Genomic DNA, 26,941 nt, shown 5'->3' with positions numbered 1-26,941 from the left:
GCTATATATATATATATATGTATATATATATATATATATGTTTGTCTTGAAGATACATTGTATTTTTTGTTGAAAGTTTTATATGTTTGTTTTGCTATTGATTTATTTTGGTCCTATTGATTGCAAGGACTACATGACTTTAAAGATGAACTTTGATCATCTTTTAAAGTGTTTATTTTCACAAGAACAAAGATTATGAATGTTGAGAAGTGTTTTAACTCAAACCATAGTCAAAGAGAAGTGTGTACTACCTTATGTTTTCTTTTTTGCCTAATTACTTAGATTAATCTTAGAAAATACATAAGGAAAATTTTCATTTTCATATTTTTATGCTGTTTTTAGTGACCTCTTTAAATCCTTTTTTAAAACATATCGACTTAATTCTAATTCATAGCATTCTAGTTGAGTTGGGCAAATCAGGCCAATAGGCCAGCTTGGGTATTAGTTTTTGTAAATAAAGTTTTATTGGAACACATACACAGAAAATGAAAGTTGTGCATATTGTATAAGGTGATGGGACCTGAATAAAATAGTCTTTGGTGTGAAAATTTATGTCAGTATACTTAGAACTGAACTATGTTTGATGTTGACTAGAAAGATAGATGCCAGAACTTAAAAATTATTCTAGCATTCTTTTTATTGTCTGTCATCATAACTTTGATCTACCTCAATAGTAGGTAGGAAGAGAAAAAGAGAGAGAGAGAGAGAGAGAGAGAGAGGGAGAGAGGGAGAGAGAGAGAGGGAGGGAGGGAGAATGTTAATATTTTATAGATCTTTCAGCAGAAATCCACTATTACCTTAATGGAATTTTGTTGGTGTTCATAAAATATGAATGAAGGAAACATTTTTTGTAATTTTCTAATTGTGTCTAAATCTTTTAGTGATCTACTGAGGTTAGTCTGTGACAGTCAAAAGCTTTTCTCCAGTGGAAGAAATTAGGAGAAATGATCCTAGATTGCATCCATGTGTGTGTGTGGGGGGATCTTAGGTGCTCTATCATATTCACTTTACTCATATGTGGAACAACAACCCATAAGCTATTCATCATTAGTACTGTATCAGAAATCTGGATTTTCTTACTAGCAATGTGATTCGTTGACATAAGGTCTTTGTAAAGTTATTTGTTCTTGAACCACTATATAATCATTTAAACTGAAATGTATTAAAACCATGAATTTGGGTAAAACTGAGTACATAGTACGCAGGAGAAACAACGAAGGAAGGGTCATGTAGGAAGTATATGTCAGTAATATAATAAATATTCTGTCACTGTCACTGTCATCCTGTTGCTCATCGATTTGCTCTAGTGGGCACCAGTAACGTCTCCATTGTGAGACTTGTTATTACTGTTTTTGGTGTATTGAATATATAGAAAAGTAACAAATGGAGACATCTCAAGTCTTTAATTCTTAAATGGATTGCTAACTCTGACTCTGAATAGTTATCTTTGCCGTGAATTGCTTATAAACATAACCAAAATATAAAATGCTTTCAGAATCATATTCATAGTAATTTTTCTCTGACATTACATGTAGTTGAACAGTCACTGTCACCGTCACTGACATCCCATTGCTCATCAATTTGCTCCATCGGGCACCAGTAACATCTCCATCAATGAGACTTGTTGTTACTGTTTTGGGCATATTGAATATGCCATGGGGAGCTTGCCAGGCTCTGCTGTGGGGTCGAGATACTCTTGGTAGCTTGCAGGGCTCTCGGAGAGGGGCAGAGGAATCGAACCTGGGTCAGCCACGTGCAAGGCCTACCCGCTGAGCTATCGCTCCAGCCCAATAAATATTGAATGACATTTATATTGTCGAGATTCCAAGGTGGGTAAGAAAAGCCCTCCCACAATTTTCTATGAAATATCCCTGCCCCCACCTTTTTTGTGGTATCCTTCCTCCCAACATGTAGCTTGTCGAGAAAGGGAAAAATATCAGAGGTCACTTTTTTTTAATTTTTTAATTTATTTATTTTTAATTAGTGAATCACCATGAGGGTACAGTTACAGATTTATACATTTTTGTGCTCATGTTTCCCCCATACAAAGTTTGAGAACCCATCCCTTCACCAGTGCCCATTCTCCACCACCGGTACACCCAACATCCCTCCTACCCTCCCCATTCCCATCTCCACCCACCCCATCCTGCCACTGTGGCAGGGCATTTCCTTTTGTTCTCTCTCTCTCATTAGGTGTTGTGGTTTGCAATAGAGGTGTTGAGTGGCCACTGTGTTCAGTCTCTAGACCACATTTAGCCCGCATCACCTTTCCCCTGCATGGCCTCCGACCGCATTATACTTGGTGATCCCTTCTCTAAGTTGCCCTCAGAGGTCACTTTTTTAAATTACTGTGTCAAGTCAATTCAGTTTAGATTCTCAGTATTCCACTGAAAATCAAGTAAAAGATTACATTTTTTAAATAGAAGAAAAATATTTATTGAGTCATTTATTCCATTTGAGAAAATTAAATGAGAATGCTGTTCAACTAGGCTGGAATGATTGCATAGTGGTAGGGCATTTGACTTTCACATGGCTGGCCAGGGTTTGATTCCTCCGCCCCTCTCGGAGAGCCCGGCAAGCTACCAAGAATATCTCGACCCCACAGCAGAACCTGGCAAGCTCCCCATGGCATATTCAATATGCCCAAAACAGTAACAACAAGTCTCATGATGGAGATGTTACTGGTGCCCGATGGAGCAAATCGATGAGCAATGGGATGACAGTGACGGTGACAGTGACTGTTCAACTACATGTAATGTCAGAGAAAAATTACTATGAATATGATTCTGAAAGCATTTTATATTTTGGTTATGTTTATAAGCAATTCACAGCATAAATAACTATTCAGAGTCAGAGTTAGTTATTCATTTAAGAATTAAAGACTTGAGATGTCTCCATTTGTTACTTTTCTATATGATTAGTTTAGCAGGCGGAGGGGTGGAGGAGAGACCCTGGGGCCATCAGTGGAGAAGAATGGGTACTGGTGGAGGGATGGGTATTCGAGTATTATATAACTGTAACAGAGGCACGAAACTCTTTAACTGTACCCTCATGGTGATTCATTAATAAAATTTAAAAAAATTAAAACAAGAAAGTAAATAACTCATATAAAAATATATATCTTCTTTTTTTTTTGCTTTTTGGGTCACACCTGGCAATGCATAGGGGTCACTCCTGGCTTTGCACACAGGAATCACCCCTGGCGGTGCTTAGGGGACCATATGAGATGCTGAGAATTGAACCCGGGTCGGCCGTGTGCAAGGCAAATGCCCTACCTGCTGTGCTATCGCTCCACCCCCTAACATATCTATTTTAAATAGCTATTTTAGTTTCTTTTAACTTGTTTTCATTTCTTCTCTAGAGTAGGTAATTGAAGACATAAAATTCACTATTAACCACATGGGGATCAGTGAAGTAAGATAGTAAAGAAAAATTTTTGTTGTTGCTTCTGGTAGTAATGCAGCACTTAAATGTATTTTAAATTTCTTTGCTTTTAAGAAACTTTGTTCACCTATTCTATCATTTTACATTACAAATTACTCATGACTACCTTTTTATGAATCATATCTCCATTTTAGTAAATAAACACTTTAATTGAAGAACATTATTATTTTTAATCCATTATACCCAAAAGAATGCTAGCACAGGGATGCTGCTCAATAAACAAATATGTACTAAAAAAATTTACATGAAATCCACCTATATTTCATTCTGAGCTCTAAATTTGTGTATAGAAACTGAAGAATTGGGATTATTATTATTATACTCATTATTATATATAAATTGTAATACATCTAATTATGATTATATTAAATTTACAAGCCATGCTCATGCATTATTACAGTCACATAATAACTCTGTGAGGAAGCATCTGTAAAGTACATATATGTACTTTACCAACGAGATTATTGAGACTCAGAAATCAAGACCTGCCCAACATCATGCAAGAAGTAAGTTTGAGAGCTGGAGTTGGACTGAGCATTTGTGACTCTAAGTCCTAAGCAATTTAACCTTTTCTTTGTTTAACTCAGAGTTTTAAAATTGTGGCATTCTTGATATTTGGAACGGAAAAATTCTTTCCAGGAGGCCTAAGGGTAGATCTGTGCTTTATAGCACATTTAACAGTATACTTGGCCTCTACTAATTAGATACTAGTGGGATCATCCATACAACTGTGGCAAACAAAATGTTTTCAGGCATTCCCAAAGGTCCCCTGAGGTCTAAATAACTGCCACTTATGAATCAACGGTTTTAAAAAAGATTTGGAAAACAATATGGACATTTCTCAAAAAATGAGAAATTGAGCTCCCATTTGACCCAGCAATACCACTTCTGGGAATATATCCCGGAGATGCAAAAAAGTGCAGTAGAAATGATATCTGCACTTGTATGTTTATTGCAGCACTATTTAAAATAGCCAGAATATGTCAAAATTCCAAGTGCCCAAGAACAGATGACTGGTTAAAGAAACTCTGGTACATCTACACAATGGAATACTATGCAGCTGTGAGAAAAGATGAAGTCATGAAATTTGCATATAAGTGGATCAACATGGATTGTATCATGTTAAGTGAAATGAGTCAGAAAGAGAGAGACAGACATAGAAGGACTGCACTCATTTGTGGAATATAAAGTAAGATAATGGGTGACTAACACCCAAGGATAGTAGGTATAGGGGTCAGGAGGACTCCTCCATGGCTTGGAAGCCGGCCTCACATTCTGGGCAAAAGGCAGCTGAGATAGAGAAGGCACCGCCAAGCAAAGGATGCTTAGAGGCCTCTCTCAAGATGAGAGATGTGTGCTGAAAGTAGACTATAGACCGAACATGATGGCCACTTACTGCCTGTATTACAAACCATAACACCTAAAAGGAGAGAGAGAGAGTAAAAGGGAATGTGCCTGCCACAGAGGCGGGGGGGTCTGGGGTGGGGGTGGTGAGAGGGATACTGGGAACATTCGTGGTGGAGAATGGGCACTGGTGGAGAGATGGGTACTCGACCATTGTATGTATGACTGAAATGTAATCACGAAAATGTGTAAGTCTATAATTCTATCTCCCGGTCTATCATTAAAAAATTTAAGAATAATAAATAAATTTTTTAAAAGATATAATGTGGTAAGTACTCCAGGACAGGTATTAGTAAGATGGTGGGAAATGTTTAGAACCTTTCATAGTAAGAGCGTTTTCTTTGGAGGTTTATAATATTATCTACTAAGTACTTTTTAGGAAAAAAACTGCCTCGCTTCATTTTGGTTGCAAACTAACCTATAAATAAGACTGAATCATCATCGATTTGTACTGTCAAAGAAAATGTGTTTTCTAGCAAGCTCACTTTATAAGACGAAGTTAGTTTTTAAGCAATTAATTTAGTTTTGAGTTTTGTTTTGGGGCCACACGTGGCGGTGTGTGGCAAGTTTTGGGGAACCATATGTGGTGCAAGGGCTCAAACCTTGGTCAGCCCATCCCCGTGCAAAACAGATACCTGACCAAATACAATCTCACTAGCTTGTTTTTATAGAAAAGGAAACACTTCAGTTTGTCTTCATAAAGAATGTGAACCTGGTAGAGATTCTTGGGAGACTGAAGTTTCTTCTTTTATCCAAGTTTATATTTAACTCTAATAAAACCATCATACCATTATTGTCTACATATTTTTTATAAGAAAGCTTACGTAAGGTAAGTGTAAAGAGTATTATGATGTTTCCAGCTTAAATACCAGTTAAATATTTTATAAGAAGACATGAATGTGTGTGTTTAAGAACCATGTCAAGAAGCAAAATTTAGGGACTGGAAATATAGTACAGCAAGTATGGTGTTTGCCTTACATACTGCCAACCTGGCTCAATCCCCACCATCTCCTATGGTCCCTGCCTGCTAGCCCAAGCCTGCCAGGAGTGATCTCTGAATACAGAGCCAGGACTAAGTGCTCTGCACTGCTGAGTGTGACCCCCAAACAAAAGCAAACAAAAATGAAGCAAAACTTACCAGATTTTATAAAGAAAAGAGGATGCAGTTATCAGAAATAATTTGAAAATACTGTTGTTGGAACTCCTTCTACTGAAACTATTGTGGAGAACTTTGATAAAATGCAGTTCTTCTCACTTCATATCTACTGTTTATAAAACTCTATGATTAGGGACTTCCACTCTCTTCCCCATCTACCATCTAAGCCAGTTCCATCACTATCAGAAAGACTACCAGTCTCTCCACATGATACTTGATGATTTATTTTCCATTTTTATTTTACATCTCATCAATACATGGTTTTATATTTTATTTTACATTTTCATTTTACATTTCATGAATACATGATTTATTTTACATTTCATCAACACCATGGACTCTGTTCTAGACTCATCAGCAAACTGTTGATTTAATGTGGTTTTAGAACAGAGGTTTCAGTTCTCCAGAATTCTTCAGTCTATATTTAGCTCTGTTTTGGGGATTGTGTGTGGGGGAAGGGAGTTTGCATGATTTTAGCACTTTTGACCATTCCCTCCACTATCTCTCCTCATCTACCATGTGCTCTCACTTCTAGTAGTAAACTCATTTAATTTCAACCAGAAGCTGTTTTGAAATGGACACGCAGGTTAGCCCAGATTCCATTGCTGAACTTTAGACACACGTATCCAAATGCATGCTGATGTACCCCTTGGTGCATCCAAAAATTTTCAAACTCTGTTTTTAAGTCCAAAGCCATTAGAACCCACCATAAACTTACACTCCTTAAGTAATCCCTGGGCAACAAATAAAATGGTATTGTCCACTTGTCCAGGTTGACAACTAAGAATAGTCTGACAACTGCTTCTTTGTACATGGTGGGTCAGTCAAAAAGACCCACCACAAAGTCCTAAGACAACTCACATTCCCTACCTCCATTTTTGGGTTCATTGTGTGTCCATTATATCTACCCTGGTTCTGAGCATTCCGAATTTCAGTCTTGTTTCTTCTTATCCTTCGTATTGAATAAAAAGTTACTTAAAAAGAGAGTAAGTCAGATCACGTCCTGTCCCTCTAGTCTCAGAATAAAGTTTCAAACTGTTAACAGCATATGAAGTCCTTCATGATTTGGTTACTCCTCTCATCAGTTAGATTCCTTGATACTGACACCATATAGTAGCCATACGCAGGTTCTTACATTTCTTCAAGTAGACCATTTCTCTCTTTGCCCATTGTGCCTTCTGCCTAATCACCTTCTTTATCCCCACCTCACACAGAGGACAGAGGCTTCATAGAGGATACCATTTAATTCCTGGCACTCTTATGAAGGCTGCACAGATAAAACTGAATACAAGATAACTCAGTGACTAGAAATCACTAAAACTGCCTCCTCTTTCATCTTGCTTTTCTAGAAAAATTCATAAATAGTGAAAACACCATAGAAGGGGAATTCCAGAAGCACTAGTACTAGTATTGCACTTATAAAAAATCATACCTTGACACTATCAAATCATTTATATTTCCCAAATCTCATTTTCCATATTCCTGCCACAGGATGGAAAGAGTCTATGTGTTATTTCAGGCTTCAAGAAACTTCTGGGCTCCTGACAGTAAGGATCTTCATTGGTGTTGGAAAAGTGGAAGAAAGCTTGAGAGATAAGAAAGATCTTCCAGAATTGGATGAGTGCAATGTCAGTTTATAAAATCACTCAATATGGGAAGATGGTACAGTGGTTATTGCAGTATCCCATACTCCAATGCCCAAGACTCAAGAATTGTCAGTGAGACCCCAGACCTCTTGAGCACTACATGAGAGACCTAGTCACTCTCTCCAAAGAGAGACTATTCAAATTTTGCTTACTGATGCTATGGACTGAGAGAACCATCACTGACTCTCACAGAGGGAGAGGGAAGATTTGATGACACCTCTTCTACTCCATATCATCCACAGCATGCCCATTTTTACATGTTGGGGATCTTCTTTGAAATTAAAAATAAGTTGTCCAGGAACAACTGAGTGGATATATACAATGGCATATACTATGTATATATAAATGGAAAAATACTCAGCTATTAGAAAAAATGAAACCATGCAATTTTCTGCTGCACAGATGGAATTGGAGGGTAACATACTGAGAGAAATGAGCCAGAAGGGGAGAGACAGATACAGAATGATCTCTCTCATATGTGCGATAGAGAGAAGCATAATAAAGGAATAACAAGTAGCCAAAGGCAACAGAATATAAGAAATAGTCTACAGAACTGAGCTTACAACAGAACTGAGCTTACTATGGGAGGAAGATGAGGTAGGAGGCATGCTTCTGGAATGGAGCATGGGAAAATAGGAGGGAAGTATACACTCTAGTGGATGGTGTGAAATTAGAACGATGTATGCATGAAACCCTATTATTGAAAATATCGTAAATCATGGAGACTAAAATAAAACAATAATAATTCAAAAATTTCATGGTTTTCCCCATTATTTTTAGCCCTGATAATATAATTATCAGATTGAAGAATGCTGTTGGCATGTATTCGTTTTAGGAAAAGTAGCATTAGTTTTAGGAAGTTCTTTGGCATAATCTTTAGTAGGTTGTACGCTGAAAGTAATGGAAACTTACCTTCCTATTCTGAAGTTTTCTCATCTCAACTATCATGCTTCATAAATTCTGAAATGCCTCTGAAGGAAATAGAACTGACTCTATTAGCCCATATAATTCATTCCCCTATTTTATCTGGGTTTGTAAAATGTCTGCGTTTGTATTTTCTTCCCTCTGAACTTTGCAATATTCCCACCGAACTTTGCAATAGAAGTTCCAACGAATTGAATGCCTCCACCCAGAATATCAAATTCTACTGTCCCCATTTTCCAGTGATACTTTGCATTGCAAATTGTTGGGTTGGTAACACACAGTACCATAACCATGGTAACCAAATGAAGACAAGTTGGCTTTACTTCCTCAATGAAGGCTTTCCAGCCTGCATTCAGACCTGATGTCACTAATAACAGGTCAAAAGCATAAAAGGAACAGTCAGAATGTTGATTGGAATAAACTCACAACCAGAACTATTGTGTTCATTCCTCACACTCACGTTCTGTGAGTCCGGAATTTGTGACTAATAATGCCTGCCATTTCTGATTACTTTCTTACTATGTTCTTTCCTCTGCAGAGGGGAGGGTGGAGAGAGTCAATGTGCAACTTTATTCACAATTTGCCCATGGATCTTGGCAAGCAGATTATTCCAGCTCTCTAGGAGCAGAAAGAAACCTGGGGATTAGTGTTGGTTCTGTGGACACAATTTAGTAGTGTCAAGGAGAAAGGAAGGCACCCAAATTCTCCTCAGACGGGTTTTTGAGAACAACTGCAGCAGGCTACTAAAATCGTCATGCTCTTAAGAGAGTGACCTTTTTTCTAGTATGGAAACTCTTGTCATTTGTTTATTGGCTTCCAGACTGTGAAGGGAGGGGCATTAATTCTCTGTTCTCTTTTCCTCTCAGCTGGAATGAAAGGGCAGCTATGATGCGTTCAGAAAGTTCTGTTACTGCAGCCATGTGACTGGGTGATTCCTAGGAAGGAAGACAACTATTAGCAGGTGAGTGAGTCAATAGCCATAGATTCTGACCTGGATAATTCCAGGACTGTCATGACTGACTGGGAACTATTAACCTTTGAGAGGGGTCCAAAATACAGGGAGTGGCTATGATGTTGGTTCCATAACACTATCCCTGCATTGTCATTTTCTTAGACAGTATCATTTCAAGTAATGGCTCTGAAGTGAAATGCAGAAGTTGTGTTTTCCTTCTTTATATATCCAGATAATCTTGAGGTTTTATGTCATTTTCAATTATTTGTTTTGATACTCTCAGGGAGATCTAATTCATTAAGACAAAGTTAAGAAGTTAAAAGCTTTGGTTTTTAACCACTCAGGGAATTCATTAAATATGAGAGTGGATCTTGCTATGGTAGAGTAATAAAGAGTTTTTTTTTGGTATTTAGGTATACACTGTAGGGAAAATTTCTTCTTTTGAAAGAATGGGTTAGAGATAGGCTTTCCAGGTAAATACAAGACATCAAACAATATTTGAATTTTACATAAACAACATTTGGGTGTATAAATATGTCCCAAATAATGTACAGGTATTACTCATACTAAAAAAATTACTTTTGTTCTAAATTTAAAATGAAACTGAAAATATGTATTTTTATATCCCGAACTAGGCAAACAATTTAAGAATAACAAAGGAAGTTGAAAAAAATTTTTCCCCAAAAAATCTCTACAAATTTTTCAAAATAATTATCTTTTTTGGTGTGTGAAGCAAGATAGTGTTTATTGAAAGAAACTTGCTTAGAAAGATGTCACAGGAGAGAATGAGAGAAAATGCATGTGCAGGAAAGAGCACGGGCTTCTTCAGAGTGGGAAGAAAATCTAGCAGAGAGACATAGAGCCAAGCAAGCAAGATGTGTGTTCAAGGGAGAATAAGGGTTTGAAAAGAGAACCTATTATTACCTCATGCCAAATTCAAAAAGGATTTCCCCCTTCCTCCCCTTTTCTATTTGCTGTGATAATCAAGGGCCATGTACTTGATGCCAGACATCATATGCTTATTGCAAAGTCATTGATCACGAACAGGAGGACCACTGGATTGAGCTGGGCATGTGGGTTCACCTTAAGCTTGGGAATCAAATTCAATTTTCATTGTTCCACTCTTTCTAAGCAGTTAATCTACCACTGAGTCACATCCTCAGGCCCAGGAAATGATTTGGGTTAAGATTTTAAAAGGAGGAGGAAGCAAGAGTGAAAGTCTGGTGTTGGGAAATATACACTGGTTGGAGGTATGGGTGTTGGAATACTGTATGACTGAACAGTGATTCAATAAACAAGTTAAAAAAATAGAGTGAAAGTCTAGAGTTCAATAATGCCTCTGGATGCTGACACATGAGATTATTTTTTGATTAGTTTTTCAACTAGAGATCGAAAGTGAACTGGATCCATATAAGATTTATGAGCAGGTATAGTATAATGTGTAGGATTTATGACTGTTGAACACTCTGAGCACTCTTCATCAGGTGTGCCTAAGTGTGTGTCCAAGGTGCAGGAAGATACTATTCTCAGGAATCTTGGAACTACTCCTCAGGGATATTAATTTTTATGTAATTTTTAATATTAGAATTTTATAATGTGTCTATCTTTCCTTAGGTATTTTTATTGTACCATAGACATTTATGATGCCATTAAAATTTATGGCAACATGTCCAAATATTAGATATTTGAATAACTTTGCATTACTTATCAAAAAAGACCTGTCTTTTTGCATGTGCTTATCTGAAAATAGTTTTATTTATTTATTTCTAATCTTTTTTTAAATGATTCCTTCTTTTCTCATGTTATTTAACTATTATATCCAGAAAAATAGTTTAATAGAAGTGATGAAACAGGCATCCTTTTCTTGTTTACAAGTTGTGGGAAAAGTCACAAATTTTCACTATTTGGTATAATGCCTATACATATTTTTATGGATGACCTCTCAGTTTGAGGAGTTCACTTTTACTCCTAGTTTGCTAAGAATTTTTAAAATTATAAATGAGTATGAATTTTTTAAAATGTCTTTTCTGAATCTGTTAGGTGATTATTCATTTTCAGTTTTATTCTTAGTATGGTGTTTTATACTGATTCTTTTTTCTAAACTTCAGTTGCTTTATTAGACTGTGAAATTGCAGGTTAGAAAGAGTGAAGGAAAAAAGTGAGGTGCAAAAATTTAGTTGGAAAATAAAGCAAGGTGATGATTTATTTAGCAAGGTGACCATTTATATATTGGAGCAACTCTAGGCCAATATAGTGATAATTAATCAATCTTGCATTCTTGGGTAAGCCCTTCTTGGTAATTTCCTGATATATTTCTACTTTACCTATCATTGGAGTAATTTGATATTTTCTATATTTGCACCTACATTTATTAAAGATATTATACTATAATATTATTTTACATAATATTATCAGTTTTGGTATCATAGTTAAGCTGGTCTTATACAGTGTATTGAGAAGGGGTTCTTCCTTATTTACATTAAGCATTTGTGTAATATGTGTTATTATTTCTTGAAATGTTTGATACAAAATAAAAAAATTTAAATCCAGGGCCCCTTAGCACAAAAACATCTGGAGCCAAACTTTCCTGTGAGAAGAATTTCAAGGTTTTCCTGTGAGAAGCATTTCAATTACAAATCCAACAAATTCAGTTTCTCAAATGCAAGTGAAACTACTAAATCACTTATTTTTATTAAAAATAGAAATAAATGACCCATAATACTCCTTTTAGATATTTGTACAAAAAACATAAAGAATTCAAAAAGTTATATGTCCCTTTATATTCCTAACAGGCTTGTTCACAATAACCAAGATAAAAATGTAACTTAAAAGTCTGTACATGACTAGATAGTGAAAGAAATGATATATGTTCTCAGTGGAATTTCACTCAACTATTGAAAAGGGAATCTTTTCTTTCTCAGAGGACTATGGGTAGAACTTGAGGTGGTTATTCTTAGTAAAGTAAGTTAGAAAGCAAAATACTACTTTTTGCATATGTGGAATATTTATAATCAAAGTAAGTGAACTAATGAATCACAACAGAAAATAACTTTTAAATGTTATCAAAAATTTGGTGCATATCAGAGCAGTTGGAAAGCCCGTGGGGGGTGGGAGGTGAGTTTGATCCTGTGGTCATGAAACTTACGCTAGAAATTGGATGATGGATGCAGTAAAGCTTGTGCACTTACAGAGGTACAAAGCTGTACAAATACATAATGTATATATCATATTATATATGAATGAGCATATTAATTAAGTGGCTGGAGAAACTGTTCAGGAGCTAGGGCACTTGCCTTGCATATAGCCAACCCCAGTTTTAATCCTTGGCACTACAACACCACGAGGGGTCACTCAACAACTGACCCCTTTTCTGTCAGAAACAGCCACATCTTTGCACCACTGGCTGAGAATTACTAAATAGAGCCTCCAATTTTCCTGAACCCTGTGAGGGTGGTCCCCCCAAATATATGGGAAGTTTTTAGCCAATGTATTTATTCTAATGCTGTTTTCATCAGAAAATATGGTCTGTTTGATAGTTTTCTTTTTTTTTCTTTTTGGGTCACACCTGTTGATGTACAAGGGTTACTCCTGGCTCTGCACCCAGGAATTTCCCCTGGCCGTGTTCAGGGGACCATATGGGATGCTGGGAATTGAACCTGGGTCGGCCTCGTGCAAGGCAAACGCCCTACCTGCTGTGCTATTGCTCCAGCCCGTGTTTGAATTTTTTAAACTTCATTAGTATGTATTTTAGGACCCAGGATAAGGTCTCCTTTGATGAATGACACATGTGTAATTGAGAAGACTTTGGATCTGGCTTTTCTGAGAGTGTGTTTGGATAAAATGTTGGTTAGGTTGAGTCGATTTATAGTACTGCTCAATTTTTTATATTATTTCTGAACTTATATTTTTATTATTTGTTAAAGACTGTCCAATTTCCAACAATTAACTTTAATTATTCTTTTTTCATATTATGATAACACTGTTTTATGTCATTGGGAACTGTTGTATTAAGTGTATGATTATTTTAGGTGGAATATTTTGTTGATTTGGCCCTATCATTAGAAAAAAGTTTTCCTTTTAACGACTAACAGTATTTTAATTATTTTTGTTTGTTTGTTTTGGGCCATATCCTGCCATGCTCAGGGCTTACTCCTGATTCAGAGATTGCTCTTGACGGGTCTCAGGGAACCCTGTGTAGTACAGGGGATTGAACCTGGTCAGCTTGTGCAAGGGTAGTGCCTTACCCATTGTACTTCACTCTCTGGCCCCTATATATCAATATATTAATCTACTGTCCAATATACATCTGTCACTCACTGTCACTATCATCCCGTTGCTCATCGATTTGCTCGAGTGTGAGACTTGTTACTGTCTTTGGCATATCGAATATCCACAGATAGCTTGCCAGGCTCTGCCGTGTGGGCGAGATACTCTCGGTAGCTGGTAGCTTGCTGGGCTCTCCGAGAGGGGCAGAGGAATTGAACCCCGGTCTGCCACATGCAAGGCGAACACCTTACCCATATATATATCATCAATTTAAAAATAAACAGTATAATATGCTATATATGTATATCTCTTCATGTAACTATCATAAATTATAACTTCAGTGCTTTAGTAATTTTTACTTTTAAAGGTAATACTTTTTTATTTCTGTTGAACTGATTTTCTACCTAATATAATTTATTTTCATTCTAAACATATTCCTAATTTGCTTTTTCCAGTTTGGGGGCCACACCCTGTGGTTCTTTGCATTTACTCCTGGCTCTGTGCTCCGGGGCCATTCCAAATAGTGCTCAAGGGACTGTAGTAGAGTCAGAAATTGTGCCCATTGCAAGGCAAGCACCTTACCTCCTGTACTAGCTCTCTGCTCCTCTTTTATTCATTTTTCTACTTGTGAATCTGCTGCTGAATTATTTTGTTTTTCCCTATTTGATATTTCCTATTTGAATTAGTGAGTCACCATGAGGGTACAGATACAGATTTACACGATTTAGAGCTTGTTTTTCCCTCATACAATGTTCGCAAATACATCCCTCCACCAGTGCCCATTCTCTACCACCAATAAACCCAGTATCCCTCCCACCCCCCATCCCATCTCCTCCCCACCCCACGCTGCCTCTGTGGCAGGGTATTCCCTTTTGATCTCTCTCTCCAATTGGGTGTTGTGGTTTGCAATAGGGGTATTGAGTGGCCATTGTGTTCAGTCTCTAGTCAACTTTCAGCACGCATCTCCCTTCCCGCACAGGATCTCCAATCACATTTTACTTGGTGTTCCCTTCTCTATCTGAGCTGCCTTTTTCTCCAGCATGTGAGACCAGCTTCCAAGCCATGGAGCCAACCTCCTGGTACTTATTTCTACTATTCTTGGATATCAGTCTCCTACTCTGTTACTTTATATTCCACAGATGAGTGCAATCTTTCTATGTCTGTCTCTCTCTTTCTGACTCATTTCACTTAGCATGATACTTTCCATGTTGATCCACTTATATGCAAAGTTCATGACTTCATTTTTTCTAATAGCTGCATAGTATTCCATTGTATAGATGTACCAGAGTTTCTTTAACCAGTTATCTGTTTTAGGGCACTCGGGTTTTTTCCAGATTCTGGCTATTGTAAACAGTGCTGCAATGAACATATAAGTGCAGATGTCATTTCGACTATACTTTTTTGCTTTTCCAGGGTATATTCCCAGCAGTGGTATTGCTGGGTCAAATGGGAGCTCAATTTCTAATTTTCTGAGAAGCGTCCATATTGTTTTCCAAAAGGGCTGAACCAGTTGGCATTCCCACCAGCAGTGTAGAAGGGTCCCTTTCTCTCCACATCCTCTCCAACAGCGGTTGCTTTTGTTCTTTTGGATGTGTGCCAGCCTCTGTGGTGTGAGTTGGTATCTCATGGTCATTTTGATCTGAATCTCCCTGATGATTAGTGATATAGAGCACTTTTTCATGTGCCTTTTGGCCATTCGTATCTCTTCCTTGGGAAAGTTTCTGTTCATTTCCTCGCCCCATTTTCTGATGGAGTTGGATGTTTTCTTCTTGTAGAGTTCAACCAGTGCCTTATATACCTTTGATATCAACCCCTTATCTGATGGGTATTGGGTGCAAGTGGGATTCATCCTGGGCATGCAAAGATGGTTTAACATTCAAAAATCAGTCAACATAATGCATTATATCAACAAAAGTAAAGATAAAAACCATATGATCATATAAATTGATGCAGAGAAAGCATTTGACAAGATCCAACATCTTTTCATATGAAAACCTTCACCCAAATAGGTTTTGGAGGAACTTTCCTCAAGATAGTCGAAGCATCTACCACAAGCCTATGGCAAGCATTATCCTCAATGGGGAAAAACTAAGGACTTTCCTCTAAGATCAGGGACAAGATATGAATGCCCACTCTCACCACTTCTGTTCAATATAGTATTTGAAGTACTTGTGATAGTTGTTAGGCAAGAAAAAGATATCAAGGGCATCCACATAGGAAAGGAAGAAATCAAACTCTCACTATTTGCAGATGATATGATACTATATCTAGAGAAGCCTAAAGCCTCCACTAAGAAACTCTTAGAAACAATAGACTTGTACAGTAAAGTTGCAGGCTATAAAATCAATACCCAAAAATCCATCATCTTCCTATATGCAAACAATGAGACAGAGGAAAGGGACATGAAAAAAGCAACCCCATTCACAATTGTGCCCCAGAAAATCAAGTACCTCAAAATCAGCTTAACTAAGGAAGTAAAAGACCTCTACAAAGAAAACTATAAAACGCTACTCCATGAAATAAAGGAGGACATGAGGAAATGGAAACATATTCTCTATTCATGGTTAGGGAGAATCAACATTGTCAAATGGCAATACTCCCCAAAGCATTATATAGATTCAACGAGATTCCTATAAGGATACCCATGACATTCCTATAAGGATACCCATGACATTCTTTTAAGAAATGGATCAAGCAATCCTGAAATTCATATGGAACAAATGCCCACGTATAGCTAAAACAATTCTTGGGGAAAAGATGATGGGAGGCATCACCCTCCCCAACCTTAAACTCTACTACAAAGCGGTAACAATCAAAACAGCATGGTACTGGAACAAAGGCAGAACTGCAGACCAATGGAACAGGGTGGAATATCCCTACACACAACCCAAAGTGTATGATCATCTAATCTGCCTTTTTAACAAATGGTGCTGGCACAACTGGACAACCACATACAAAAGAATGGGCTTAGACCTCGACCTGACACCATGCAAAAAAGTCAGATCAAAATGGATTAAATACTTCAACATCAGACCACAACCATAAGGTACATTGAAGATAAGGTCGGCAAAACCCTCCACAATATCGAAGCTAAAGCTATCTTCAAAGATGACATGCAACTGATCAACCAAGAGGAAACAGATAAACAAATGGGACTACATTAAACTAAGAAGCTTCTGCACTGCAAAAGATACAGTGACCAGAATACAAAGACAATCTTGTTATTCTTTTTTGAAGAGTATCTATCTATAGATATAAAACTAAAAGTTTTCCTTTTAAAAATCTTTCAGAATAGCAAATATATTCTTCTGTCATCATTTTTTGTTGTTGTTTTTATTTGGCGGGCACTCTTGGAGATATCTGGGGGTTACTCCTGGCTCTGCACTTAGGAGTTAAGCCTGGCAATGCTCGGAGGACCATATGGGATGCCAGGGAACAAACTCAGGTCTACCACAAGCAAGGCAAATGCCCTCCTCTCTGTACTATCACTCCAGCCCCTTCTGTCATCCTGTCATCGTTTATATAAGAAATCAACCATCAGGGCATGAAGAGCTAGTGCAGCAGGTGTCGCTCACACACAACCCACCCAGATTCTATCTCAGATCTATATGGTCCCCCACAGACTGCCAGGAGTGATTCTTGAGTGCAGAGCTGGGAGTAGCCCCTGAGCATCGCTGGGTGTGACTCTCCCACTCCCCAAAAGAGAAAAAAAATTTTAAAAATCTTTGTTTGTTTTGTGGCCAAGCCTGGCAGTGCTCAGGGCTTACTTCTGACCCTGCATTCAGGGATCATTCCTGCCCAACTCCGAATTATAATGGGTTCCAGGAATTGAACCTGGGTCTGCAGCCTTTGAGGCAAGTACCCTACATGCTCTACTACTGCTCTGACCCTGTCAACCATCAATCTTATTGTTGTTCTCTGTGTTTTTCCTCTGGGTGCTTTGAAGACTTTTCTCTTTGTCTTCAACTTTCAACAGTTTGACCATGAAGTGTTTTGATGTGGTTTCTCTGTTTGGATTTCACTGTGCTTTCTGAATCTGTAGTTTGATTCTTTCTTCAATTTTGGATAATACAGCATTTGGATAATGCTGTTACATTCATTCTTTCTTTATCTTCTGAGACTCCACTTATAGCTTGAATAGATCATTTGATATTTTCCCACATAGCCTGGGCATTCCATTTATGATAATTGTTTTTCATTGTTGTTGTTGTTTTTATATCCTTGTGTTCTGGTTCTGGTTTGTGTTCTGGTCTCTCTTTCATATCATCTTTAAACTCAAACTTGCTTTCCCTCTTTTGTGTCCACTGTGTTGGTGTACTTATCATAAGAATTCTTTATCTCTAGTACCTCACTTTTTGTGAAGGTAGTGGGGACGTACTACCAGTATTGTTCAGCGACTATTCCTAGCTAATTACCAGTGGTGCTTGAGGATCTATACAGCTAGGTCTCACACACACATGAGTCATGTGCTCCAGTCCTGAGATATGCCCTCTGTTTCTACAGAACATTTTTTCATATCTAACATTTCTTTATTCGTTCTATTTTTCAAGTATTTGTCTTTCATTTGTATTCTCTGTCAATTTATATACTTTTTCACAAGTGTCAAATATACTCTATGTTATTTTAAGTCCTTTTATAATGATTTCACCATTATTCCATCTCTGTGTCTGAATGAATTGACAGTTACTTCTCTGAATAATTATTTCCGCTTTCTTGATTCTTTTTGTGTGTTGTAATTTTTCATTAAATGCTAATTATTGTACATAGAACCAAGATATGGGTAGAAGTAAAAGTATTTTTATGCTCTTAGAAGGAAATTTCTTTCTTCCATCAAACCACTTGTTCAGAATGCCGAGTTTAGTTAATACTCTTGTTACGCATTATTATTTCTTTAGTAGGTTTCAGTTCAGCACTTACTTCAAATTATTGGGGGGTAGGAGGAGAAACCTCCCTTTCGCGGAGGTTGAAATTTAAGTACATAGGGATTTCCTATTACTTGTTTTAGTTCAGCACTGGTTTCAAATGATTGGAATGTGGGGTCAGGGTTTTTTTTCCCTTTAGGAGGATTATTCGTTTTGTATTTACAGAGCTTGTTGCAATTCTATGCCTCTCTCTAAGTTGACTCAACTCATCTGCTCCATGGTGATTTTATTTCTTTGCTTCTCTCCTCACCTAGCCTAAAGCCTTTATTATTTCTTACTCAAAGTTTGGTAAGCTTAGTTATGTGGTTCCATCATGAAACCTCCAGAAACCTTTGTGTTCCTTAGCTTACTAGGAAGTCTCACTCATCTATCCTGTCTTTCCTCCAGCAGTAGACTGTGACTGCTTACTATTCATTGTAGTGCCTGCTAGGTTTCCCAAGCAGTTTAGCTGGCTTGACTTGCTGCCCCTCTGATGTCCTCTTAACATTCCTACCTTGCTTCAAATCTTCCTTATGAGCTGACTGAAGACCTATAGACAGTGACAGGAAACTTCTGTCTCGGACTTTCAAGGTTCTAAAGTACTAACAAGCAGACCAAAAAATGGGTATGTAAACAATTTTTTAAAGTTTTCTTACTCAGGTTTTATTCATTCCTTTTGGAGTGTTGCAAATACTAAAAACAGGCATGAATATTTTCTTTGCTATAAGACAGAGACATGTCACTTTCTAGGTTTTAATTCACTGAGGGTTTTCTTTAAAAATTAACTCTAAGAGGGATGAAGAAATAGTACTGTCGGCAGGGTGCTTGCATGACACACAGATAACTTACCTGGGCTCAGTCACGGGTACCCCATCTGGTCCCCTGACCTCATCAGGACTGATTCCTAAGCACATAGCCAAGCCCTGAACACTGCAGGATGCAGTCCCAAAACAAAACAAACAAAATTAAATTTAAATCTATGAATTTTAAAACATATTTTGGCTTATATTGCTATAACAAATATTAAAACATATTTTGGCTTATTGTTATTTGTGATTTATTCTTGTAATTTTTCATATTATGCATGAATTAGTATATTTTACCAATTTGTTTTGTGATTAGTATATTTAAAACATATTTAACCCCTTTTATTTTTGTCATTTATTCCATGTGCTTGAAGAATGGAAAAGTTCATTTGCTTTTTTCATAGTGAAAACAATTCAGTAGCATCCAAAATGATTTAGACAAATCAGAATTACCAAACTAAGAATAAAAAATCCCCCATGAGGCCTACCACTAACCTTTAGCGCAAGTGTGTGTGTGTGTGTGTGTGTGTGTGTGTGTGTGTGTGTGTTTGTGTGTGTATGTGTGTGTGCATGCGCACTTTCTGGTGGGGTTTGGGTCCTGTGATGATTAAGGCCACCAGGACTTACCTGTGATATGCTCAGCAGTGCTGGGGACCATGTAGTTTAGGTCCTCACTCAAGGCCTCATGCATTCAAGGCATGTGTATTGATACACTTAAGCCATATCACCACCCCTCTTTAGTATATTTGGTTAATATCTTTACTAGAATTCTTAATTGTGAACATGAGAACATTTTATTTCTTTAACTTTATTATCTTTCTCTATAGCACATATAAAATTAATGTAAGCACCTTTTGAGTGTAATCTACAGAGTTCTCAGTGGTGCTGGGGCTACAGATACGCTTATAGTGCCTGGGATCTAATTTCAGCCCTTGCACATGGATTTCCACCTCTTTCAATATCTCCTTTACCCTGTTTATGGGCATATTAATTAGTCAAATCCTATTACAGAAGATATATGCAATATATATTCATGTCTAAATGATACAGACCTATGGGGAGAAGGAAAACTATTCCTCAGAGTAAAATGCCAACAAATAGTCGTAGAAGGAATAATGAAATTAGAAAATCACCAACTAAACCAACTGCAGTGAAAATAATTTCAGTGACTGGGTGCAAAAATCAGTGGATTTTAAAAAAATCATATAAGGAATAGACTATCTAGATTGCATCAACATATACAAAAAGAAAGACCGGGAGATAGCTTTAGAGTATGAAACCCTAAGTTTCATCCCTGGAACTCCACGGCCCACCCTCCACCAAGCACCACCCCCGGTGTAGCTCTTGGGGCTCAAGCACCATTAGGTCGCACCTGCTCTGCCTGATGATGCAAGGCTTACAGTTCGGTACTTCTGCTCAGTGGTACTAAGGAGCCATCAGGGTTTAACCTGGTTGTATTTTAGGAGGATAAGGGTGATTCCATACCAGGGAGCAAATTCAGGTCTGTGTACATACAAAGTACATGCTTTACCACTTGAGCTATATCCCTGGCCCAAATTTCAATTCTTATATAATTAATTCCACTAGCATCTTTAGTGACATTTCTTTGCAAGTATTCTCATCACCTTAAGATTAGGAATATATTCAACAACCTTTTACTCAGGGGCTATATTTATTTTATTTTTTTCTACTTAAATCCTTTACATATTTGGACTTTATTTTAATGCATTGTTATTTTTAAATTATAAATGCTTGTAGATGAACCTATTTCTATAAGAAATAACATAAAGTCCACATTCCTTAAGGGAGGAATACTTTAGCAAGTTATAAATAACATATTTGTAAACACGTAGAATTTATTTGGACAGGATTTGTCTTCCCAACATTATTAATAGCTACAAACTTGTAGTATCACAGCAGTTATCTTCTGATCATTTGTAAAGAATAAACTCCTTTTCCCTGATATTTCTAAGTTTGTGGTCATAGTGACAAAGGAAAGATTATGGTTTTTCTGACATTAGAAGGCAGTTAACAGCTCTTTTAGAATATATTCACCAGGTTTCCCAGTTGCTACCAGAAAGCCCCACTCCCCATACACAAAATAAGAAAAAGGAAGTAGAGGGTATCATAGGAATTTGCCTTTATAAATACTAGAGGTAAGAAAGGTGGTTGAAAGACAGGAGCTGCTTTACATTTCTGTCTCTTATTCTACCTACCAGTTATTTCTTTATATTTTGGGACAGAACATTTTCTTAATTACAAAATCAATAACTTTATCATAATGGTTTCGTACTGTGCTAAAATTTATACTACTTTTTATATAACAATGTATTTTTAAACTTGAGATCTATGCATCTGAAAATCTTAAAGCAAATTGGCTAGTGATTTGCTTTTGTCGTTAATTTTTAAACATTTAAGAATTTCAAGGGTCTAGCTTTAACTTCTATATAGATATAGGATTTATTGCACCACCCATTCTATTAAGTTTATGTGCCATTCTACTACCAAAGACTCTTCTTCCATTATCACACTCTCCCTCCTCTTTCTTGATGTTATCCACCTTAGTTATCTGTGAGTCTAGGAGTTAGTTTTATTGTGTTTTAGCAGTTTATATGCTTCTGTTATTTTTATTCTACATATGGATGAAACTTATTATCATTATCTTTTACTAATTATTCCACTTGGCATAACTATATCAAGTTCTATTCACTTTGTCCAAACTTGCATGCTATACATTTTTAATATCAGAATAGTATTCATAGTATTCCACTGCATATATAGAATATAAGTGTTATATATGTATATATATCAGAGTGGTATTCATAGTATTTCATTGGATAAGTATATGTATGTGTGTATATATTTACATATTTATAACATATATGTATGTATATATCACTGTAGTCTTCATCCAATCATCAATACATGAACATTTGTTTGATTCAATGTTTTTGTTATGCTACTATAAACATAAGTATGCAAATAATATTTCAAATTTATTCTTTAATACCCTTCAGATAAAATGATATTTAGTAGTATTGTTGGTTTATATGGATAACATAAACATCAAAAACATTTTTTTGAGGATTGAAGATATAGTACAGTTGATAACTTTCTTGTGTTGCATGTGGTTGACTCTGGTTTAATCTCTAGCACCCCATAATGTTCCCTGAGCTTAGAGCCAGAAATAAGCCTTGAGCCCCACTCAGTGGGGCTCAAAACAAAAAAATAAGGAGCAAGATAGAGAGAACACCAAATAAGGCATTTACTTTGCATGCGGCTCATCTGAGTTTGGCACACAGCACTGCTCGTGATCCCCTGAGCACCACCAGCAATTATCCTTGAACACAGAACCAGGAGTAAGTACAATTGGGTTTGCTGCCTCCCTCCTGCCCCCCCCCGAAATAAAAACACAAACAGAAAAAAAAACAAAAAAAATTTGGCTTTTAAGGAATTATCTGTTTTCATAAAAGCTGTATCAATTTATATTCTCACCAATGCACCAACGGTGTGCCAGAGTCATCCTACACACTTGTCAGCATCCATTATTTCCAGACATTTCAGCATGTACCATTCTCAGTAATGTTAACCAGTCATTTTAAAAGGCATTAGGAATGATATATGCAAACAAATAATGATATAATGCAGGTAAAACTTACATTAAGAGAAATGACTGTCTGCCTGGTCAGGACTCTCTTGATAAGTGAAGCTGAACCCATAGCAATCTGTCTATTCATGTGACATATATACACATATACAACATATACAAACAAACAACATGTTCATGTAATATATGTACATACTAAGAAGAATCTGCAGAGTGAGATCAAATAAGAGGGTATACTTGGGAACAGAAGTAGTTCTGTGCTTACAGAACATGGTTTATAAGACAGCTAAAATACAGTCATGTTGGAAAGACTAGGAGACCAGAAGAATGTCACCGATGTTACCACATAATTTAATCTCTCCCTTCCCAGCATGAGGCAAAGCCAGTATTGAGCAATCAAGGACATAATTGCAGGTGAAAGAGATGTCATTTAAAAAACATCTCTTTAACATTAGGAAGGGATTGGAAACAGGGCTATGAGTAAATGAATGTTTGTCCAACTTTACAAAGTCCATAAGCCTTTATAAATGGAAAATCTCTTTCTATGTGGTTTTTATATCAATAATATTTTGCTTATCTTCACCAACAAAAGTTTAAAACTTCTAAATCTAAGAGAATTGACTTTCCATTCCAACTTGGACACAATTGCCTCATCTTTAAATCTAACTTGCTCCCAAATGGCAGCATGAGCACCCTTCACATATTTCATGGTGGGAGGAAGCCACCCACAGAACAAGTCATCACAGACTGCCTGTTCTTCCCAGCAGTGTGTTGACAGAACACTCTATTCCTTGGGATCTGCCTCTACTTCACTGAATCACTTGGAAATCTTTTTAAATGTTTGTGGGACTTTGATACTTGGATAGTAAGGAGGAGCAGAAGGGCATTACTGACTTGGCATTATTAAGCGAGTTTTAGAGAGATCTTCCAAACCTATGAGTCATAGCAACCATGTTTTATTCGTTCCAGTTTTGCAGTTTTGAAGAACATCACTTTGAAATGTCTTGAAAATGTGAGCTTTATGGGCCAACTACTAGACAGTCTATGTGGAGGTTAAAAATAGAATAATAAACTTATGGGATTTTCTTCTCATACAGTTCTCTAATATTTTGCAAGAGGAAATTACATTCCAAGACACCAGCAAGTACACACCCAGTGCTTTACAGTCAATTAGCTACTTGCTGATAAATTTAAATAAATTACCTTTTTTTTGTTTCCCTGGTGATGAATTAAGATCTTTCATCTGCTTAGTTGTTGAAAGACACATAAGAGAGTATTAAAAAGTATTTATTCAGTTATGTTTAAAATGGTAAAGTGGGCATCTAGCGATTACTCAAAATGTTACTATACATATGTATGTATACATATAGTGTGCATATGCATTTGTGCTTGGGTAGATGTGAATATATTCATATGCATGTAACATAAGATGTGTGTGAGTATAAGTACATAATCTTGTCACTTTTATAATTCAAATTTAGGATGCATTATTCATAGATGTGGCATATATATCTGAAGAGTCTCACCTTATGAAGTTATTTAACTGATGAATATCAAGATATACTTATTTATTACAAAATCATACCTATTTTAATATTTCCCAGTTCACTACTGAATTCATCTAAATAGTCATTAAAAGTATATTGAATACATTTCTGTACAATTGTGGTATGAGAGCTAAGATCTCTATCCTGAGGAAAATCTCAGGGTAATTAAACAAAGTGCAAACACAGACTTATAAGACAATGTGAAAATATTTACATAGTTATTTACACTGAACTATGGGATTATAGAGAGGCAATTAAAGCCACAATCATATACGGAGAGGATGTAGAGAGATAAGAGAGACTGAGGATTGGGATAGAAGGAATAATATCAGCAAAAGAGCTTGGGGAAATAAATACTTAACCTAAAGTAGGAGGAAATGTAGAGAAAGTGTGGCATTAAAAAATAATTTAAGTACCTGAGAGACCATGCAATGGTTACAAAATATTCAAACAATTGATCCCGCTTTAATTCCTGGAACAACATGGTCCTCTGAGCATTGACATGTGCAGCCCTGGAGGCCCCCAAGCACTGCCAGGGAACGTGGGTAATCCCCGGCATCTCATGTAACAACACCACAACCTTAGAATTTCTGATTGAACCACTAGAATCACTTAAAGTGGTCCTGAGGGCCCCCTAAGCACCACTTAAAGGTGTCAATCAATTAATTCATTTAAAAATTGTCTTTATTAATAAGGAGTTGCCAACTATACTAGATGCTGCTACTGAAAGTTCTAAGATGACTAGAACTGATAGTTGACAATTAGCATGCTTATTTGAATGTGTTCTAGAGAGAAATGGAGGTGTATATAATGCTATAATGGGAGGCTTTTCCAAAAACACAACTGGTCTGGTTCACATCAGGTTAATAGCAATGTAAGTAGAGGTCTGAGATATATTTGAGTTCCTGGGGGACTGAGAGATAATATAGGAGATAAGGCACATACTTTGCATGTGACTGAACCTGCTTTGATCTGCAGCACCACAAGTCTCCCTGAGCAGTGCCAGGGATAGCCCTGGAGGTCTCTGAGCATTCCCTGTATAACTTCATGTGATCCCTGACATAGCATGGCTTGAGCAGTACTGAATTTTTTTTAGGTTATATTTGTCCTTTATTTTACTTAAATTTTTAAATTTAAATTGTAAATAAAACCTTAATTTTTATTTATTTAATTTTTAATTTAAATTTTATCTTCAAAATTGTAATGAAATTTTAGTTTTTATTTATTGAAATTTTTGTTTAAATTTTATTTTATTTAAATTTATATTTAAATTTTATGTTTAAAGTTATTAAGATGCTTAATTACACACTTATTTACACTAGGTTTTTACAATATTCCACGTCAAATCTATGGTGCAGAGGTAAAGTACTGAACTCTTGACAACTCACATTGAACTACCAGCTTACTATGACAAAATTTGACATAAGGGGTCCTGTCTCCTAAGCACTATGGGAACCCTTGTCTTCTTCCTCCAATAAACAAGTTCACTCTATCTCTTTGAATTTCTTGATGTGAGAAGTGAGCAGAATAGAAAATCAAAGGAGACTCGCAGTTTTTTTTTTTTAACTCACAACCTGAATATATGTCATTACTGAGGTAGGGAGATTACTGGTAGGTATGTATAAGTTAAGTAAAGTCAAGGAAAGAAGAAAGAAATTCTTCTTATAATCACATAAATTTTTTTAATGTTTATGACTAGGTGGAGATGTGAAATAATGATAATACCACATTTTAAAGTTCTTACCTTATTCTGAAATTCTGAACTCAGTTATCACTATCACTATCATCCTGTTGATCAGCGATTTTCTCTAGCGGGTGCCAGTAACTTCTCCATTCATCCTAGTCCTGAGATTTTAGCAGCCTCTCTTTACTAGTTCTTCCCAGCCTCACTGGAGGCTCTTTCAGGGTAAGGGGAACAAGACCCATCATTGTTATTGCGTTCAGCATATCAAATACATCACGGAGAGCTTGCCAGGCTCTGCTGTGCTGGCAGGATGCTCTTGGTACCATGCCAGGTTCTCTTAGAGGGAGAACTAGGCTATAAGAGGTCACGCAGCCGCATGGAGAGGGGCCTTGGGCATGGCTGTTGCTGGGTTCCGGAGGTCTTTGGCTGCCCGGGCTCTGCTCATGGCGGGGAGGGAAACTCAACCTGCCCTGCTCTTAGGGGCCCTGGTGAAGACAGCCAGGCGCAGGGGGCAAGAGACTCTGCCTGAACTCAGTAAAGAAATATAAATTTGGAAATTAGCCTCAGCTGAAGAAAAGCTAGAGCAAGAGTTAAAATGAGATTC

The 26,941-nt window shown here is 36.8% G+C and overlaps 1 protein-coding gene across 1 annotated transcript in view; it reads left to right on the top strand.

Moving 5' to 3' along the window:
- Window positions 1-9,452: 9,452 nt before the first annotated feature.
- Window positions 9,453-26,941, top strand: part of ITPRID1 (ITPR interacting domain containing 1) — a 134,592-nt gene continuing 117,103 nt past the window's right edge. The window contains exon 1 of the mRNA XM_055123974.1: window positions 9,453-9,535. The gene's annotated coding sequence lies outside the window, so the exon portion shown is untranslated. The remainder of the gene's footprint in view (window positions 9,536-26,941) is intronic.

Source organism: Sorex araneus, chromosome 1 (genome assembly GCF_027595985.1).
Source record: "Sorex araneus isolate mSorAra2 chromosome 1, mSorAra2.pri, whole genome shotgun sequence".
Classification (NCBI taxonomy): domain Eukaryota; kingdom Metazoa; phylum Chordata; class Mammalia; order Eulipotyphla; family Soricidae; genus Sorex; species Sorex araneus.
This window is presented reverse-complemented; position numbering and strand designations above follow the sequence as displayed.